A 7940-nucleotide genomic window follows, 5' to 3' on the forward strand; every position below is an offset into this window, starting at 1 on the left:
TAATAGAACAGTCGGCCAACTACAAAGTCATATAAGTTGGTTTAGGATCAGGTAAATCCAATTGCTTGAAGATTGACAAGGGCATCAGATAGATGCTAGCTCCCAAGTCACATAAGAATCTGTCAAAAGACACTTTTCCAATAGTACATGTAATAGTAAAGCTTCCTGGATTTTTGAGCTTCGGAGGCAACTTCTGCTGCAGCACAGTACTGCATTCCTCCGTGAGAGCGACAGTCTCTAAATCATCTAGCTTCACCTTCCGAGAGAGAATACCTTTCATAAACTTTACATAACTAGGCATCTGCTCGAGAGCCTCAGCGAAAGGTATGTTGATATAAAGTTTCTTGAACACCTCCAGAAACTTCTCGAATTGCTTGTCCAACTTTTTCTTCTGAAGCCTCTTAGGAAAAGGTGGTGGAGGATAGATCTGTTTCCCCCCTGTGTTACGCTCAACCAGAGTGTGCTCAACAGTAGTCTTCCTTGGTTCCATTTTTTCATCCTACTGCTTTGCTTCTTCTTCAACCCCAGCTTCTTCAGTCAACTCTTGAGTTTGATCGGGATTTGCAACCTTCCCAGACCTTAAAGTGATTGCCTTTACCTGCTCTTTAGCTTCCTTCTTTCCTGGTACTTCAGTGTCACTTGGAAATGTACCATGTTGACGATTTAGCAAGGCATTGGCAATTTGCCCAATTTGATTTTCCAACATCTTGATAGAAACAACTTGACTTTTGCACATGAGCTTCAACTCCTCTAATTCAGATTTTTCAGTAGCTTGTTCCAGCTGGAGTTGTTGTTTTGGTGCATACTGCGGTTGCTGAAAACCAGGGGGTTGTACTACTTAGCTGGATACTTCTGATAAGGTTGTTGAACTGCATTCTGAGCATTGTTCCAACTGAAATTAGGTTGATTGCGGTTGTTAGGATGATAGGTGGCTGGCACAGGTTGCTGCGATCGCTGGAAGTTGCTCACGAACTGAGCTGATTCATTAGAAATTGCGCACTGATCAGTCTCATGGGTGCCAGCACAAATCTCACAGACACTAGTGATTTGATTAACTCCATAATTAGCCAAAGTGTCCACCTTCATTATCAAAGCCTTAAGTTGGGAAGCTATAGCACTTGCTGCATCCAACTCCAGAATTCCTGCCACTTTTCCCTGAGCCAGTCTCTGGGAAAGATTCCGGTACTCATTAGCAGCCATCAGTTCAATAAGTTCATAAGCTTCATTATAGTTCTTAGCCCACAAGGCTCCTCCTGATGCTACATCAAGCATGGGCCTAGAAGTAGGACCCAATCCATTGTAGAAATAGTTGATATCATCCAATCAGGCATGCCATGGTGTGGACACTTCCTTAGCATCTCCTTATATCGATCCCAAGCCTCACACATAGATTCTCCAGTTTGCTGGGCGAACTGGGTAAGAGCATTCCTGATTGTTGCAGTCTTCGCCTTGGGAAAAAATTTAGTGAGAAACTTGTGAGCAAGATCTTCCCAAGTTGTTATAGACCCCGTCGGTAGAGAGTGTAACCAGTACTTAGCTTTGTCCCTCAAAGAGAATGGAAAGAGTCACAGCTTGATAGCATCTTCAGTCACACCATTGAACTTGAAAGTGTCGCAGATCTCGATGAAATCCTTGATGTGCATATTGGGGTCTTCGGTAGAAGAACCCCCAAACTGAACTTAGTTCTGTATCATCTGGATCGTGCTTGACTTGATCTCAAAAGTGTTAGCCGCGATGGCTGGTCTAATGATGCTATACTGAATGTCATTAATCTTAGGCTTAGAATAGCCCATCAAAGCCTTCGGATTTTCTGCTTGATCACCCTTAGCTACTATAATTGGCTCTTCAACGTTCTCTTCTTCTTCTACCTTTTCTTCTTCCTCAAAAACTTCCCTACGAATTACAACAAGTTCTTTGTAACACCCCCAAATCCGGGGTCAGGGATCCGGGTTGTCACGAGTTCCATTTCCCTTAATAATACTTAATCTTAACAATCAACCAACTACTGCGTACTGTGACCCCACAATATACACACACACACCACAAGTTATAGTCTCAGAGATGAATACCAAAAATAACACAAGTCATTTTATTCCACAATTATAAGTCATTACACCTCAAAAGGGTTTCTAAATAAATTTACATATTCTTTTCCATTATTACAATTCATAATATACATAAGTCTGGTACATCAATAGTTGAAAACCTAGCCTATTGGTAGTTCCTACCTCAGCTACGGCGGCATCAACGCCTACAGGAAACTGCAGAACGTTTCCTATCCACTCACGAATTGGGAGCTTGGTCATGTTCATCTTGTCTATCTGTTGTTGTGTGATGAAAGAAGAAAGCAAGGGTGAGCAACAAGCCCACCGAAATAATATGTATAATAATTAATAATATATGAGCATTCCCATAGTACTCATAAAAGTCTTGGTCAAGAAAAATTGAACCAAGTTTGATACCTTAACGCGACCAAGTCCCCAAATATTCAGTATATATGTATATATACTTTTCAAAATCTTGGAAGTCCTCTTCCATGCATAATACACACAGAGTTCCAGTGTATAACTGTATAAAAATATCGTTGCAAGGTGATTTCATATATCTTCCCTTGTCTCAACATTTTTCTGAAAATCTCTGTCATGCATAAGATAATCATTTACTAGATATAAGTTGAAAAGATGAAGTTACAAGATGCTCCAATATACTTATATCTTTTTCGAACATTACTTGAACTACCACCGTTCAAGTTATAATTAGTTTCAAAAGTTTATCATACAGATGAGACTACAAGATAATACTTGAATAGATTCAATCTTTGAAATATTATTGAATAAAATGAAGTTACGAGATACTTCATTAAGTCCCGATATATATATATCCATATATATATATCTCATACATTTCCTGAAAACCTCTGTCATGTAAAGTATGAACAGAGTTGTAATATCCAATGAATTTAGAAAGAATAGAATTTTGGCATAAACCCGATATCTTGCTGATCAGGCAAAGATACCAATAAGTAACCTTTTCTACTGTAGATGGATGAATTCCTCGCCGGTCATCACCCTGGCCGCATTAGGACCTCGCGCTAGACCGTTACCCGGCCACTCACACGTGGATGGACTGTCACCCAGCCTCTAACACCTTCATAGACCGTACCCCGGCATGTCGCTTATGCCGACTCAATTAGATGGACTTACTTCCCGAACGTTGGGCAAACAATCAAATTGTTTTCTCAAAACAGAAACCACGTTGCGAATATAAAATACAACACAGAGCCGAATCCCTTAGATTTTTGAGCGAGTATTCAAGTCCCCTTCGAAAGGAAGATCTTAAATTTGAAAACGAGTTTTGGGATCCGCTCTAACTTTTAAAATCATTTTGAAGACTCGAAAACATTTTTGAGAATATTTGGAGTAATGCTGATTTAATAAAATAAACCAGTCCCGATATATTGGAGGATATCTGAATATTATTATTTAAATAATATTCCCATAAGGATAATCCTTATAAAAATAATTGAAGTAAAAGTTTTAAAACTCATACTTGAAATGAATAATAAATAACCAAAGATATACTTATACGAAAGTACGATCTTTATTTGAATAATCGAAAATGAGTTTGATTATCGAAACATTATTCTTTAATAAAATAAAGAATATTATTTAATAAATAAGCGGAGTCATAAGTTCTCGAATGAATATTCAAAATAATATTTATTAAATAAAATAAACGAAGTCATAAGTCCTCGAATGAATATTCAAAATAATATTCATTAATTAAAATAAAGTTATCAAATAAACCTTATTCAATTAATAGTTTTAAAAACTATATCTATATATATATGTACTATACTCAGGAACCTCGACTCCCGGTTTAGAAAAATGTTCACCTTTGGGTCGCCTATCCTAAGGGTATACGCAACTACTACTTATCTCTAGCATATGTATTATGCAACTTATAAGCATTTGAATCGACAATTAGATATCAAGATTACGAAACAAGCATGCATATAAATATTATATCACATGCTCCAATATATCGCAAGATTTGCTAATAACAATCATGCACTTATCACAAGATAATGCATATACATATATACATCACAACAACAGTATAACGGGTAGAAAACTTGGCTGAGTGCTCCGGGGTAAACTTAAGCTTAGAGTGGGTCCGGTAACCTATGAACAATAACATAAGCCGGAATTAAACCACGGTCGCTTAAGAAACTAGACTTTAACCAATTGAACCCTAAAGTTTGCTTATGGTCATTTCTACGCTTAACAAATCACATAAATCGTTCGAGTACCCTCGGCTCCACCATTTTTAATAAATTAACCGTTACGAATTTTAAGGCGACGCTTCCCCGAATACCCTACCAACTGCCTAGTCCACTTTACATAATTGTTTCATACTCCAATTGGTCATTTAAGGGCCTTAACCAAGGTTTCAAAGTAAGGCGAGGGGTAATGGTTCGTTCGCGAACGCCGTTACTTAAAACGGTCGTTTCTCCTAAACCGTACATCGGATTCAAGCGAATCACATATCAAAATGAAGCTTACGACATAATCTAACTAAACATGGAAAAGTCACAGATTCAATAGTTAGCTCTCTGTCCTGAACACTAAGAACAAGCAGTTGTATGAAATTGGGCATTACGACGGCTATGTTTACGCGATTACCAAGTTTTAAACCACTCCAAACGACCACCATTCAACTCACAACCAACAATACAACCAACCCTCATCCAAATCTTACTACATCAGTCCCCAAACCTCAAGATTTTCCAATTTATACAACCCCACACATGAACTACTAGCTATACTTAAGTTTCTTTAACTATAAATAAGATTTCAACATCCAAATCACTACAAATCCAATCCAAACTCTAAACACACAAGGATCATGCTTCTCATTTATTATAACCATCAAAACCATCGTAATACTCAAAGTAAAGTTAGGGTTTGGAGGTGTTATACCTTCCTTGGAGTGATTAGAGTAGCTAGGAAGTCTTAGGGAGCCTCCTACAAGCTTGATCTTTCCAAAGAAATCAAGAACACAAAGTTAGGTTTTGAAGTTTCTAAAAGTCAGATTGAAAGAACTGTCAAAACGAGGGTCTTACCATGCTTATTTGGATGAGACTTGTGAACAAGAGTTGTAGGCCATCTCAATACCTTTCCAAAGAGCTATAGAACATACTATTTGAGTGAGTATTGAAGGAGATATGGTAGTTTGAAGTTGCTGCTCTGGTTTTGGCCGAGAGCTTTTATTCTAGGAAAGCAAAAGTCAACTTCTAATTTGTGTTTTGTTTTTTTCATTTGTTTTGCTTGGTTGTTTCCTTTTGTTTTGCTTAATTAACTTTTAACCATGGTAAAATTTGTGTGGCTTGTAATCAACCAACAATCCCTCCATTTGTCATGCTTATGTCACCATGTTTATGTCATCCATTTGCCACATGTCTCTTCCCTGTGGTTTGATGATGTCACAATCATTGGCTTCTTGTACAAGCTTGTCTCTTGGTCGCTTATTTGTTTTACGGTTCGCTTAACTTTCGTTCTCATTTATCGTTTGAGAGATCATACCCTGGATCTTATTACTTGGGTTCCCCTAAACTCTTCTTAATAATTTATACTCCTTTTATGATCCTCTCTTATAATCCTTGAATTTAAATCCTTTTAATCATGTTACCTTATACCCAATTCTTTCGGTATCTGGTGGATTTTTGGGAAAAATCAAAGTGTTCGAATTTGGATTCTGACGATCTTTACTTATACTTATTTACTTTATGCAGTACTAATATGATCTTAGAATTTTCATAACAGTACTCCTATATAGCGTGTTCTGATAATTTTCCTTAATCAGCATCATCAGCAAAAGTTACTATTCATCCGTGTTCAAAAATTTTTTTCCAAAAATTGGGGTTATTACAGTCTCCCCTCCTTAAAAGGATTCCGTCCCGGAATCAGATAGAAAATGAATAGGGATACTTTCTTAGCATTGCAATTTCTAACTCTCAAGTCAATTTTCCCACACTGTGGTTCTACCACCAACTCTGACTAGTTTGATAACCCTTCTCCTAAGCACTTGTCCCTTTTCGATCTATAACCCTTCCTGGTTGCTCCATATAGGTTACGTCTGGTTGCATGTCTATGCGCTCATACGCCCCTATTTTTCTGGCATCCGAATTACACTTCCTTAACATTGATACGTGGAACACATTATGAACTTGCTACATGTTCGGGGGTAGGGCTAGCTCATATGCTAACTTCCCAAAACGTCTTAATATATCCAAGGGTCCAACAATTCGTGGGCTTAACTTTCCTTTCTTTCCGAACCTCATCCATCCTTTCCAAGGGAATACCTATAACAGCACTAGGTCCCCTACTTCCTATTCTTTGTCCTTTTGTTGTCAAATTAGCATACTTCTTATGTCCATCTTGGGTTATTACCAGCCGTCCTCTAATTAGATCTATTATATCCTTGGTCCTTTGGACCACTGCTGGTCCGAGCATCTTGCGCTCTGCAACATCATCCTACCATAAGGGAGATTGACATTATGCTCTCTCAAGGATCTCATAAGGCGACATCTCGATAATGACATATGATCTATTGTCGTAAAAAAAAACTCAATCCGCGATAAATGATCATTCCAAATTCTTTCAAGTCTATTACACAGACTCTCATAATAGCTTCTAACACTATAGCTTTTGCTTCTCAATACCCATTCTTTTCCACTTCGTAATCGTTACTATCTTCCGCTCCTAATATTATACTTTTGCTCGTTAGTGTTCTATATCCTTTTAATAAATGCATAAACCTTAGTGTCACGAACGCGTTAGAATCGGAATACCACCGTACTTGGTACCACTTCATCTCTAGCTGCCTCCATCTTCAAAAGCTTGGTCCTTCATATAGAAGTAAAAGAATTTATTGAGAGATCACTATGATCATGAACACTTGTTATATCGCATAGTTAGTACAGAAGGTGGCCAGCCTTTAGTACTTGACAAGCAATTAAACAACATGTGGTATCCTACTAGGCTTCTATCACACAGATAGATAGTCATTCGGCAAAACCTCCCCTTCTGGAAGGGTTGTTCTTCTAAGCTTACATGAAATGAAAAGGAGAGAAAACAACGAAATGAAGAGAATTGTATATATATAAAATATACTGCCACAAAATATCTAGCTTGAAATCTACCTCTGAACTATAGAGGTTTGTCATAGGATAACAAAACATATACGTATATATATCAACATCAAGTATTATAGCATCGCATTTCATGTGCTTAAATATTTTTGCTATTTCGTCCATCATTCCATGGATCCATGCTCTTGCTCGAGCTCATAAACAATCACTTTTGAAACTCCCTCAACATCGAAACTCGAATAAGGGATTTCATTCTAGACATCATCGTTACTAGAATTCTATGCTTGCACCGTAACCTTCCTCGTATAGTAATACGACTCTCTATTGATAAGAAGGAATAAGTATTCAATAGGTAGATAATCTACTTAATTAGTCTATCAATGATAACGTATACACCACCACGACCCGATTAGTGGTACTCAATCTCAACATCCATTCCAATACAACTCTCACGGTTGTAAGTAATCGGCTCATTACTCGTAGAATCATTCCTGCATTACTATGATCCACCGTTGACCTACTGTAATCATTCATTTTCCATGAAGTCTTAATAGCTAACCATACGGAGTCCGTACATATCGTATCGAATTCTTCCAAGGAGGTAACATGATCACCGTTCATGATTCATGGAGAACACTCCTGAACTTGACATACATATGACATGAAGCAGATAAAATTGTAGAAGAGTTTCAATCAAAGCAACGATAGCAGGTTAATACCATTCTTAATCATATGCCTTCGATAGAAGACTTAACTCAAAGGTTCGTTTAGTCCTTTTGAAACATGG

At 37.6% G+C, this 7940-nt stretch overlaps 1 non-coding gene across 1 annotated transcript; it reads left to right on the top strand.

The window, feature by feature from the left end:
* The first annotated feature begins 1329 nt into the window (after positions 1-1329).
* LOC141694582 (small nucleolar RNA R71) lies at positions 1330-1436 on the top strand. Its single transcript, XR_012563872.1, has one exon. It is a non-coding gene; the product is annotated as a small nucleolar RNA R71 (small nucleolar RNA).
* Positions 1437-7940: the final 6504 nt, after the last annotated feature.

The sequence above is a fragment of the Apium graveolens genome, chromosome 10 (assembly GCF_009905375.1).
Source record: "Apium graveolens cultivar Ventura chromosome 10, ASM990537v1, whole genome shotgun sequence".
NCBI lineage: Eukaryota > Viridiplantae > Streptophyta > Magnoliopsida > Apiales > Apiaceae > Apium > Apium graveolens.